Source organism: Leptodactylus fuscus, chromosome 1, assembly GCF_031893055.1.
Source record: "Leptodactylus fuscus isolate aLepFus1 chromosome 1, aLepFus1.hap2, whole genome shotgun sequence".
Classification (NCBI taxonomy): Eukaryota; Metazoa; Chordata; class Amphibia; order Anura; family Leptodactylidae; genus Leptodactylus; species Leptodactylus fuscus.
The window spans coordinates 277,197,190-277,211,333 of NC_134265.1; positions in this window are offsets into that span (position 1 = coordinate 277,197,190).

The following is a 14,144-nucleotide window of genomic DNA, read 5'->3' on the forward strand; positions in this document are numbered from 1 at the left end:
ACATATGCAAAGCCAGCGGCGAGATACCGCTGGCCCTGCGTGCACGCTCATAGATAGTGAGACCAGTGTAGCCTTCACAGTGCGACTACAGACCTGGCATCCGCTGTAATAGAGAGGCGGATGCCGGGGAGTGTAGACGCCGGCACAGGTGCCTGCTACATCGCTATGTGCCTGCCCTGCATGAAGCCAGCAGCGGCAGGAGCTCCTGTTATTCCGCTCCTCCGCCCCCCCCTCCCCTCTGGAATAGGAGCATTGCTCCTGCCGCTGCTGGCTTCATGCAGGGCAGGCACATAGCAATGTTGCAGGCATCTGTGCCGGCGTCTACACCACTCCCCGGCATCCGCTGTAATAGAGAGGCGGATGCCGGGGAGTGTAGACGCCGGCACAGTCTGTATTTCCCCCCCTAAGAGTAAACTACCCCCCCCCTCCAGGCTCGCTCCCGTGTACTTAGCCCCTCCTCCCTCCCCCCTCAGAGCAGCAAATACATCACTTGACTTATGACCAGATAAGTCAAGGGATGTGTCAAAAAAAAAAAAAAAAAGAATAAAGTAAGATAGTGGACAAACAAAGCAGTTTTGCTGAAGCAATGTATTTAGGAAATGTCTTACATCCACATTAACAAGCAGTATAGATAGGATCCTTGTGATGGGACAACCCCTTTAAGTAATGAAGATGCTAAAAAAAATATATCTAAGATCAATTAAGACCTCAATATACAATAAATTACATTGGTGGCTGTGTAATAAAGAGATTATATAATACAGCTTGTAACTACAATCAAATACCATTTAAAGTGCAAAATATTTCCTACCTTTCTATGACAGGCATTTAAATAACATGCTTAGGTTCTGCCACCTGCTGTTCAAAAGTAGTATCACAGTAACCCATAACATGGGGAATCCTGTAATGTACAAATTCAGAAAACATAGAGATTAAAAGAACAGGGGGATTTGTTCTGATAGTGGTGCTTAGTGCAGTAAATAAAGTAGGGACTATATATTACTCCACAGCACAGATGATCCAGAATAGCTTTCATTCAGGTCTCGTACACATAACAGTACAATAGATCCATTCATGCACAGTACGCTAGTGTAAGCGGCCACAAGAAAATGGCCGCAGACATGCGAAGTCCGATGGCAGAGCTGACTGCGCATGTCTAGGATTTATAAGACCAGCAGCGGAAGAGGACACGGCGGAGAGGCATTCCAGAAGAAAGGCTATTCCTACGTGTTAGTATTTAAAGAAGGCATTATAATGATAGAATCCCTTTAGGAGTGATTCGCTCTGAATCTGTAAGGGCTATCACGATAGTCTAATCTTTAAAATGAATCCAAGGCCATCTTAATAGCCCTAATGGATCCTGAGATATGGGCTCTAACATGCCTTACTCCTCCAGCCTTAGGCAACATCTTAGAGCTAAGGAAGGAGGGGGGGGGGGAGTGGAGCTGCAGATTACATAGGGGGTAGCATGGACTTCTGTCCATGCTATCCCCTCTCCTATCAATCAGAGCACATACTATACTTTTGCTTTCTGATTGTCACATAGAGGTATAATGTAATACCCCTCTTAGACTAATCACAGGCATATTCTTGTGTAAAACCCCTCTTAACATATCCAGGAAGTTTATTGGCGCTGTGACCCAGACATTTCCCTTCGTCCAGGTTGCAGCGCCAAAAGAGTTGCACCAAACACACAACACATACACAAAGTCATCAATAAAGTTTACATTTTTTCACTGTCCTATCCATACCTTATCTTTATAGAGTAAAATATGTCACCGCCTCCCTAGTGATATCCATTACACGCTAAAATAATAGCAAGAACAATTATCGCTAGAGATGAACGTATACAATGTTTAAGTTCCATCAGTCAAATAACACATTTTCACCCATTTAATGTCACAATATAAAATCCCAATTTTTGGCAGCTTTCAGATTTGTAAAATAGCTGGTGGTTTTTTGTTTTTTTTTAAGAACCCACAGTACAAATGAAACACCTGGACTTCCAGTTAAAACAACATTTTAATGGAAAAAATTGTCATCTTCAATTTTCACGGCCCAATTCTGTGAAACATCTGTAGTGTCAAAATACTCACTATATAAATTTCTTGAGGGGTCTAGTTTCCAAAATGAGGTCACATTTCAGGTGTTTCCACTGTTGTGGCATCTCAGGGGTTCTGCAAATGCAACATGGTGCCTTATGCCCTGTTCATATCTGCTTTTATATTCCGTCCAGGGAGAGTCCACGTGGAGACCCCCCCGAACGGAATACAAATGTAATTGCAAGCATTGTGCTGTAAAAGCACACAGACCCCATAGACTATAATGGGGTGCATGACGTGCACTGCCCGCACGAATCATGTCAGGCAGTGCGCAGCAAGCACACGGACCCCATTATAGTTTATAGGGTCCATGTGCTTTTACAGCACAGCCCTTGCAATTACATTTGTATTCCATTCGGGGGGTCTCCATGCAGACTCTCCTCGAACGGAATACAAAAGCAGGTGTGAAGAGGGCAAAACTGATCACAGCAAAATCTGCCCTCCAAAAGCCAAATAGTGCTCTCTATGTTCCAAGCTCTGCCATGTACCCATACAGCAGTTTACGACCACATATGGGGTACTGCAATGTTCAGGAGAAATTGTGTAATGAACTGTGGGGTGCATTTTCTCTCTTAACTCCTTGTGAAAATTAGAAACTTGGGGCTAAAGAGACATTTTTCCTTTTCATGTACCAATGGTAGTAAATACCGTGCAACATCTGTAGGGTCAAAGTGCTCATTATACCCCTTGATAAATTCCTTAGGAGGGGGTGTATTTTCTTATATGGGATAATTTAATGGGGGTTTATTGTTCTGGTACCTCATGTGCTCTGCAAATGTAACATGGCACCTTAAAACAATTCAAGTAAAATCTGCCCTCCAAAAGCTCAATGTCTCTCCATCCCTTTCTGCGTCCTGTCGTGTGCCCAAACAGCAGGTTACATCAATACATGTGGTATTTTTGTGCTTGAGAGAAATTGTACAACAAATTATGGGATGCATTTTCTCTTTTAACCCTCTTGTGAATGTCCATATTTTAGGGTTACACGAATATAGTATTGAAAAAAATTGAAATTTATGTCTTTCAACTATATTTTGTTTTAATTCCAGTGAAGCGCTTAAAGTGTTAACAAACTTCTCAAATGCTGTCTTCAATTGTTTGGGTGGTGCAGTTTTGAAAATGGGGCAATTTATCAGGGTAAGTTCACACAGAGTTTTTTGGTCAGGGTTTTGAGGCCGTAATCGCCTCAAAACCCTGACCAAAAAGACAGCTACCATTGAAATCAATGGGAGCTGCTCAGGTTTTTTTTCAGGGAGCCGTTTCTTCCGGCTCCCGGAAAAAAGGAGAGGGTTGCTCATTCTTCAGGCAGATCCACGAGGCGAGTCGGCCTGAAGAAACTCCCTCCTCCGGCCTAGGCCCATTCATTGGGCCTAATCTGGAGCAGAGTGCGGGCCTCAGGTTCCGATCCAAAAAACCCCGTGTGAACTTACCCTGAGGGTTTCTAATACAAAGACCTTTCAAAGTCCCTTTGGAACTTAATTAATACCTTCAAAAATTTTTTTGAAAATTCTCTTGAAAATTCCTGTAAACCTTATAACATCCAAAGAAATTAACTGAATGTTTAAAATTTGATGTCAACATAAAGCATAGATGTGGTAAATTGTGTGTATTAACTAATTTGAGTGGTGTGATTTTCTATATGAAAAGAGGAAAATTTCAAACTTTGAAAACTGCATATTTTTCAGAATGAATAAATTTCCTATTTTTTCATAAATAAACAAAAAACATATTGACCCAAATTTACAAAAAAACACGAAGTACAGTATATCACAAAAAAAACATTCAAAAGCAACAGGAAAAGTTAAAGCATTTCAAAGTTATTACCACAAAAAGTGACACATGTCACATTTGAAAAATGGGGCTGTGTCATAAAGTCCAAAACTGGGTATGACGCCAAGGGGTTTACTTGTGTATGGCTGGAAGCAGTAAAATAACATACATAGAGAACAAGAGAGTTTAAAGCATTCTTTTGAAAATAACCTGTTAAACCAGTATCTTTCTTCAACTGCACACGTCTAATGTCAGCTATAGGATTCAGGTACAGCAGCTCTGAAACAAGGCTATAATTACAACACACACAGTCGCCAGTGGTGAACCTAGCCTCTCTGCTGCCTGAGGCGGATGATCAAAAGACGCCCGGGTATTTAGTTAGGGGGGGGGGGGTTCATTGTTTGATCGTCCATCTCCAGCGGGGGGAAGGGGGGGTGCTAGCGGGAACATTAAAATAAATACATTCAGTGGCGTAACTAGCAATGGCGGGGCCCTGTGGCGAACTTTTGACATGTCCCCCCCCCCCCCAAACACCTGTGAAGTTAAAGCGCACGGACCCCATAGACTATGGGCCGGTTCACAATAGCGCTTGCCTCCCGTCTGGAAGGAGTCTGCAAGAGGACCCCCCCGAACGGAATATCAGCACAACTGCAAGCACTGGACAGTTAAGCACACAGACCGCATAGCATATAATGGGCTCTGTGTGCTTGCTGCGCACTGCCCACAATGAAGACTGCTGTGGTCCAATCTTAGATTTCCACCTCGTCACAGACGAGCCTCCGGCAGAACCAGCGTTGATTGGCCGAATGCTGTACACTGTATAGGATTTGGCCAATCAACGCTGGTCAATGCATTCCTATGAGAAAAAGTCAGCTCGCGCATAACCGCAAGCTGCCAGCTCTCCCGACTAGCAAAGACGAGCCTGCTGCAGAACCAGCGTTGATTGGCCGAATGCTATACAGTGTATAGCATTTGGCCAATCAACGCTGGTTCTGAATCAAATCTTTACTGCGAATAGCGAGTAGTATTTGATCTAGTACGAGTATTTCAAATAGGGTCCATTCACATGGAGTAACGTGCCGCGTGATGTGGCACGTATAGGGCGTGTGAGACTTTGCGCGCCGTATACGCTCCCATTGATTTCAATGGGAGCCTGGATGCCGTATACGGCTCATTATTTTGTGGCCGTGATTTTGCGTTACTCCGTGTGAATGGACCCTACCGTAGTATTCTATTGAATACCTACTCGATCGAATACTACTCGCTCATCTCTATTCACTTGTAGTGCATTAACTGCCTTTGCAAAGGCACAAATAACCAAAACAAAACCCTTCTTGGCTGAGAACTAACTTAAACATAAGGAAACTTTTCCCTGACTATACAGGAGACTGGCTACCAGTCTCCTACCTTGGCAACAACAACGGGAGGCACAGTACCTGCTTTGGAGAATCGGTCTGGACAGGTCAGCTCTGTCAGTGTGGTGCCACACTCCTAGTCTTCACACACAGACTATTATCAGGCCTTGATTAGTCAGCTGACCTCCCTGGTGTGGGCCTTTACTGCGGCATACCTGTCTTCCCAGACCACACCATTCACTCTCTCACTATATATATATATATATATATATATATCCCACAGCGGCCCCTGCAGCCTATATTATGTCCCGCAGTGGCACAATAGACTGTGGGGCATAATAGAGGTTGCAGGGGCCACAGTGGACCCTTCAAACAGGTAGCAGCCTATTAACCTACCTCCCTGGGCCTGCTCACTGCCGCCCCTGATTCCCCTTCTACTTTAGGCCAAGGGGGCGGCTGTGAGGAGGCCCGGACCCAGGCTGCGATCCCACTACCACTATTATTATATTCAGGGGGTCTTTTCAGACCCCCGAGTATAATAATCGGAGCCCCAGGGGAGAACATAATAAACACTGTTATTCACCTCTCACGTGGTCTGGGATATTACCATATAGGCCTGAAACCTGTACTAGCAGTACCATACAGGCCCAAAGCCTGTGCTAGCAGTAACAGCCTGTTGCCATACAGGCCCAAAGCCATACCTCCCAACTTTTGAAGAACAGAAAGAGGGACAAAATGTGTGGCGCCACCCACTTTTATGTTGACTCCACCCATTCTCATTCATTTTTCATGTGCCCCCAACAGTATAATCCTCCTACAGTCATGGCCAAAAGTTTTGAAAATGACACAAATATATTTTCACATGATCTGCTGCCCTCTGGTTTTTATGTGTGTTTGTCAGATGGTTTTATCACATACAGAAATATAATTGCAATCATATTATGAGTAACAAAAGCTTATATTGACAGTCAGAATGAATTAATGCAGCAAGTCAATATTTGCAGTGTTGACCCTTCTTCTTCAGGACTTCTGCAATTCTCCCTGGCATGCTCTCAACCGGGCATGTCAAACATGCGGCCCGAGGGCCGCATGCGGCCCTTTAGAGGCATATCTGCGGCCCGCACAAAAGTCTCAAACTTTGTCCCTAAACTTTAGAGACAAAGTTTGAGACTTTTGTGCGGGCCGCAGATGTACAAGGAAAGTGAGAGGTGGATTGGGGCGGCCCTGCTGGACGCAGCGCTGCTCCAGCGGCCGCCCCTCACCTTTCGCAGAGAGCAGGTCTCCCTGCCTGCTCCGCTCCCTCCTCCCCACACGCTGGGTGACGTGGCCACGTAATCAGGCCCGCACCCAACGTGTGCCTTGCTCCTACGCGGTCTCACAAGACCGCTGCGCAGGCTGGAGGGCAGAAGCAGGTAAGCTTCTGCAGAAGAAATTGTGATTTTTCAAGTATGTAACCCCTATCCTACGGATAGGGGATAAATACTAGATTTTTGATGATGGGGGGGGTTGTAGTGCTGGGGAAGGGTTGGGGTGCTGGGGGATTTTTGATGTCTGTCTGGCTCTTCCTTGGGCTTGAGGACTGTTTTTTTTTCCCACCCACCTTGTAATTCTTTCACTTGGGGGTTAATTGGAGCATTACAGTCTGTAGTGCTCCTATTAACCCCCAAGTGCAAGAATTGCAAGTGGGTGGGAAAAAACAGTCCTCAGGCCCAAGGAAGGGCCAGACATCCAGAAGCCCCCCTCCCCCAGCCCCCCTTCCCCAGCAGCCCCCCCCCCCTCCAACACTCCAACCCCTCCCCAGCACTCCAACACAATAATGGTGTCTGCCAGCTTTAACTGAGGTGCCATTTTACCGGCAATCGCAGGCACCCGGAGCAAGATTCAGGGCCTGCATGCATTTTTATGGCAGCCGGGAGCCTTGTGAGACTCCAGCCTGTCATTCTATACTTTCTATTGTAGGCTACTCTATGTAGCCTGAAGTAGAAATGCAGGATTTTTGCGATGCATGGTATTAGTGATCAGTCCCCTAGGCCCTAGCCATTAGCTGCTGTGTGCGGCCCTCGCAACAACCTCTTGTTACTCATGTGGCCCTCGGGGTACCCTGAGTTTGACATGCCTGCTCTCAATCAACTTCTGGACCAAATCCTGACTGATAGCAGTCCATTCTTGTACAATCAATGCTTGCATTTTGTCAGAATTAGTAGGTTTTTGTTTGTCCACCCGTCTCTTGATGATTGACCACAAGTTCTCAATGGGATTAAGATCTGGGGAGTTTCCAGGCCATGGACCCAAAATCTCTATGTTTTGTTCCTTGAGCCATTTAGTTATCACCTTTGCTTTATGGCAAGGTGCTCCATCATGCTGGAAAAGGCATTGTTGATCGCCAAACTACTCTTGGACGGTTGGGAGAAGTTGATCTTGGAGGACATTCTGGTACCATTCTTTATTCATGGCTGTGTTTTTAGGCAAGACTGTGAGAGAGCCGATTCCCTTGGCTGAGAAGCAACCCCACACATGAATGGTTTCAGGATACTATACAGTTGGCATGAGACAAGACTGGTGGTAGCGCTCACTTCGTCTTCTCCGAATAAGCTGTTTTCCAGATGTCCCAAACAATCGAAAAGGGGATTCATCAGAGAAAATGACTTTACCCCAGTCCTCAGCAGTCCACTCCCTGTACCTTTTGCAGAATATCAGTCTGTCCCTGATGTTTTTTTCTGGAGAGAAGTGGCTTCTTTGCTGCCCTCCTTGAGACCAGGCCTTGTTCCAAGAGTCTCCGCCTCACAGTGCGTGCAGATGCACTCACACCTGCCTGCTGCCATTCCTCAGCAAGCTCTGCACTGCTGGTAGCCCGATCCCGCAGCTGAAACACTTTTAAGAGATGGTCCTGGCACTTGCTGGTCTTTCTTGGGCGCCCTGGAGCCTTTTTGCCAACAATGGAACCTCTCTCCTTCAAGTTCTTGATGATGCGATAGATTGTTGACTGAGGTGCAATCTTTCTAGCTTCGATACTCTTCCCTGTTAGGCCATTTTTGCCCAGTGCAATGATGACTGCACTCGTTTCTTTGGAGATAACCATGGCTAACAGAAGAGAAACAATGATGCCAAGCACCAACCTCCTTTTAAAGTGTCCAGTGGTGTCATTCTTACTTAATCATGACAGATTGATATCCAGCCCTGGCCTCATCAATACCCACACCTGTGTTAATGGAGCAATCACTGAAATGATGTTAGCTGGTCCTTTTAAGGCAGGGCTGCAATGTTGAAATGTGTTTTGGGGGATAAAGTTCATTTATTAAGCAAATATTGACTTTGCAAGTGTTAAGCTGATCAATCTTTATAACATTCTGGAGTATATGCAAATTGCCATTAGAAAAACTGAAGCAGTAGACTTTGTAAAAATTAATATTTGTATCATTCTCAAAACTTTTGGCCATGACTGTACATAGTATATGCTCCTCAATACACCCCCTCCCCACTGTATTATATGTTCCTTAGTACACCCGCCACTGTATTATATGTTCCTCAGTATAGCCCCCCAGGCAAACATAGTATTATATACTCCTCAGTACCCCCACAGTATTATATGCTCCTCAGTAACCCCCCCCCCCACTGTATTATATGCTCCTCAGTACCCCCCCTGTATTATATGCTCCTCAGTATGACACTGACACACACAGTATTAAATGCTCTTCAGTACACACACACTCTTACACACGCTTATACTTACCCATGAAAAGTCTCCACGGCGCGTCCTCCTCCTTCAGACGCGATGATTCGCATCATTGCCCCTGCGTCGGTGAAGAGGTCACACTCTGCAGTCAGTGTAGGACATGGTCGCACGGCCTACAGTGACAGCTTTCAGTTGTATGTGCATTTTCACATACAACTGAAAGCAGCAAAAGCAGACTAATGGGGAATCCTGATCAATTTATGGGAGAAGGGTGCTGGCCAACACAGTGTTGGTATTGGAAGAAGCAAAGAAGCTTTTTTGCTTTATTTTGTTGTTACTGTGCCAAAAGTAGCAACAACAGAATTTAAAGAAATAAATTCCCCCACTTGCATTACCCCAAGTTGATAACGGTGACCAAAAAGCAGAAGTTGTTCTCCTACCAACCCTTGTTGCATGAATGTAAGTGTTTCTTGTAAAATATATAATATTGGGATAATATCACTGACACAGCAGTTGTCCCCACAGACCTATTTGTTGGCTGCTCTAAGACCTGCAAAAGGCGACAATGGCAGATATCAAAATAACACATAAACCCAATTATTACACCCCGCCATATAATGGAAATACATATATTGACTATCACTCCATAAAATATAACTTCTATTTTGTTGCACTGAACCTATAAACATAGCAAGTGGCGTGGCAATTATATACGAAATTACCCGACAATTAATAGCTGCTGGGCAGTTCATCACACTGATACAATACATAGATATCTACATACATGAGTATACGTGAGTTATCCAGGTGCTACTTCCAGAAAATAGGTATTTAAACATGTGTACACGATACCCCCCTGAATGAGGCCTTAAGCAGATATACAGTGAAAGCAGATTTCCTCTGTAACTGTTTAACCCATGGGACATGCAAGGAGGCTCAGCTGTGAAGTTCACCTATTTTCAGTCAAAATATCCCAGGAGAGTGATCTGCCAGTTAGTTTTCTTGTGGGAAAATGAAAACCCCTGAAGTGCTGGTTTTAGTTCGAGATTACAGTATATACAGTAACTTCTCTTTTTTCCTGTCGTAGCAAATTATTAGCAGTCATAATAATAATGCTAAGTTTTTATTCCCAAGGGTTTCCTGACATGTAGCAAAGAAATAAAATAAATAAGTGAGCTTACAATGGAAATATCACAGCAGTATGTGACCTCGGATGTGTAAGTGATTTATTACCTGTGATCTCATTGTAGGGAAGAGGGAGAAGGAAGGGATACATAGAGTGTCCCTCTTTTGGAGGGTATGTCCCCCACCTTTCCCTGAAATCCCTGTTTCTCTTTGTGTCTATAATAATTATCCTCTTGTTGAACTTGGAAATACATAGTCCAAGATCAGATATTGATGGCCTACCCTTAGCCCAGCACCCTGACTGATCAGTCTTAATAAATCTCTTCCACAGTCTCTGTATTTATGAAAATTTCCATAAATCCCTGCTAATTTTCCCTCCTGGCTCACATGACAGTCCTACATATATGATCTTTACCAGTGGCGTAACTACCAGGGTAGCGGCTGCCACAGGGCCCGGGACATTAGGGGCCCGGCGACAGCCGCTACACCTGCGGTTTCTTTTTTTCTTAATAGGCTGTTACCGGCTGTTGTTATTCCAGCCGGTAACGGGCCCTATTTACTTACCGATCCTGGCAGTGGCCAGGAACGGTAAGTGACGCCACGTGCCCCACAAACATCATTATTATATTTGGGGGTCTTTTCAAACCCCCAAGTATAATGATCGGAGGTCCAGGGGATGTAAGGTAATATAAGAAACCATGTTACTTACCTTTCCACGCTCCAGGCAGGTTCGGGCCTTCTTCTAGACGCTCCCTGACGTCATATGACCCGGTATTCAAGTCCCGGTCATGTGACATCCGGGACATCATTGAAGAAGGCCGACACCACCGAAGACTGCAGCGGAGCTGGGGATAGGTAAGTAACATTGTTTTTTTATGTTGGTATCCCCCTCGGTCTCCGATTATTATATTCTGGGATCTGAAAAGACCAGAGAGTATAATAATTGTTCATGGGTGTCAGCGCCGCACCTCCCATGAGGTGCCAGAGACCCGGGGAGGGCGGCATTTTTGCTGACCTAAGCCAGTCCAGGACAAGCTGTCCTGGACTGGCTTAGGGTCACCGTCACTGAGCGGTGGATTGGGGAGGCCGCTGGAGCAGCGCTGCTTCAGCGGCCGCCCCTCACGCTCAGGCAGAGAGCAGGTCCTCTCCCTGCCTGCTAAAGACGCTCACTCCGCTTGGCCCCGCCCCTCCGCTCGGGCCCCGCTCCGCCCCCTCCTCCGGGGGGGTTTTCTGACGTCCGCCTCAGGCGGCAGAAACCCATGGTTCACCCCTGATGGGTGTCCACAGTGGGGCATAATACTATGTCATACCTCCCAACTTTTGAAGAACCGAAAGAGGGACAAAATGAGCAAATTTAGCCCCACCCACTTTTGTGTTGACTCCGCCCACTTGTTAATTTTTCATGTGCCCGCACACAGTATAATCCTCCTACAGTCACCCGTAAATTATATGTCCCCCCTCTATCTCTCCCCCAGTTTCATATACACCCTTCATCTGCCCCCAGTTTCATGTCCCTCTTCCATCTCTGCCCCCAGATTCATGTCCCTCCATCTCTGCCCCCAGATTCATGTCCCACATCTCTGCCTCCAGATTCATGTCCCTCCATCTCTGCCCCCAGATTCATGTCCCTCCATCTCTGCCCCCAGATTCATGTACCTCCATCTCTGCCCCCAGATTCATGTCCCCACATCTCTGCCCCCAGATTCATGTCCCACATCTCTGCCCCCAGATTCCTGTCCCTCCATCTCTGCCCCCAGATTCATGTCCCTCCATCTCTGCCCCCAGATTCATGTCCCTCCATCTCTGCCCCCAGATTCATGTCCTCTCCATCTCTGCCCCCAGATTCATGTCCCTCCATCTCTGCCCCCAGATTCATGTCCCCCATCTCTGCCCCCAGATTCATGTCCCTCCATCTCTGCCCCCAGATTCATGTCCCTCCATCTCTGCCCCCAGATTCATGTCCCCCATCTCTGCCCCCAGATTCATGTCCCTCCATCTCTGCCCCCAGATTCATGTCCCTCCATCTCTGCCCCCAGATTCATGTCCCACATCTCTGCCCCCAGATTCATGTCCCTCCATCTTTGCCCCCAGATTCATGTCCCTCCATCTCTGCCCCCAAATTCATGTCCTCTCCATCTCTGCCCCCAGATTCATGTCCCCCATCTCTGCCCCCAGATTCATGTCCCCCATCTCTGCCCCAATGTCATGCCGTCCTCTCCTTCATCTGCCCCCAGATTCACGTTCCACCTCCACATTAAACTTACCTTCTCCTCCGCCTCTCTCGCTGACACATGCGGCTGAAGGAAGGAGCTGACACAGGTCAGCTCCTCGCTTCACCGCTGCCCGCCTTTCTCCCTGACACACGCGGCTGAAGCTGCTCGCGTGCTTGCTTCGCCGCTGCGTCTCTCTCTCTCGCTGACACATGCGGCTGAAGCGAGGAGCTGACCTGTGTCAGCTCCTCGCTTCGCTGCTGCCGCCGGCTCCTGGCTTGTACATCGCGTCTACAAGCCAGTCTACACAGGTCAGCTCCTCGCTTCGCCGCTGCCCGCCTTTCTCCCTGACACACGCGGCTGAAGCTGCTCGCGTGCTCGCTTCGCCGCTGCGTCTCTCTCTCTCGCTGACACATGCGGCTGAAGTGAGGAGCTGACCTGTGTCAGCTCCTCGCTTCGCTGCTGCCGCCGGCTCCTGGCTTGTACATCGCGTCTACAAGCCAGGAGCCGGCGGCAGCAGCGAAGTGAGGAGCTGACGCAGGTCAGCTCCTCGCTTCAGCCGCATGTGTCAGCGAGAGAGAGACGCAGCGGCGAAGCGAGCACGCGAGCAGCTTCAGCCGCGTGTGTCAGGGAGAGAGGCGGGCATGTGTGTTCAACTCAGATCTGCGTCCTCTGGACGCAGATCTGAGTTGAAATCGGGACATACCTCCCTCCAACCGGGACCGCGGCACATGTCACCCAAATCGGGACTGTCCCGCGGAAATCGGGACGGTTGGGAGGTATGCTATGTGCAGGGGCCACTATGGGGTATAATACTGTGTGTAGGGGCCAATATGTGGTATAATACTGTGTGCAGGGACCACTATGGGACATAATACTGTGTGCAGGGACCACTATGGGGCATAATACTGTGTGCAGGGGCCACTATGGGTTATAATACTGTGTGCAGGGGCCACTATGGGATATAATACTGTGTGCGGGAACCACTATGGGCTATAATACTGTGTGCGGGAACCACTATGGGCTATAGTACTGTGTGTAGGGGCCACTATGGGGTATAATACTGTGTGCAGGGGCCACTATGGGATATAATACTGTGTGCGGGGACCACTATGGGCTATAGTACTGTGTGTAGGGGCCACTATGGGGTATAATACTGTGTGCAGGGGGCTGTGGGTTATAATACTGTGCACAGGAGCCACTAAGGGGAATAATAGAGAGTGCAGGAATGTGGGTGGGGGGTCGTTCAGGGTCTTCGGCGGGCGTGTGGGGCGGGGGCATGTCATAAGTTTGCCACGGGGCTCCGCCATTCCTAGATACGCCACTGATCTTTACTTATGTGATGCTATGTTGAGGAGGTAATAGTAACTGCACCCTAGTCACCATTGCAATTTGTTGGATGACCTATATCATCTTTTTGTGGCCTATCCTTGGGAGAATTGACACCTCTACTCCATTTGACCTCCCAGGAAGGTAAAATTAATATGATATATTTCTTCCTATTTTTTATTGTCTAATGGTTAGAAAAATACAGTACATACTGGGCATGTTCAGCTCTGACCTAACCCCCATGGCAAATCTTGGTCAGAAGTAGTTGAGCAGCCATGCCCTGGCCAAAGGTGCTGACTGGGTTGAATCTAGAATGGAATGGTTATAACTAGGTGTAGCGTGGATCCAGTAGGTGGCGCTGCCCCAGCAGTGTTGGCCCTTTAGTGGTAATGGAACTACAACTCCCAGCATGCTGTGTGCTTTCACTACCTTGAGCAATATAAAATCCCTAGAGAACAGAATGCAATGAATTCCCTCACTACAGAGCCGCTCAGATTTTTTTTTTCTTTTAATCTCCATAGAGACGGTATTCTAGTCGCACTTATAACTGCGTCACACGATTAGAGCGCGAGCGCGAGAC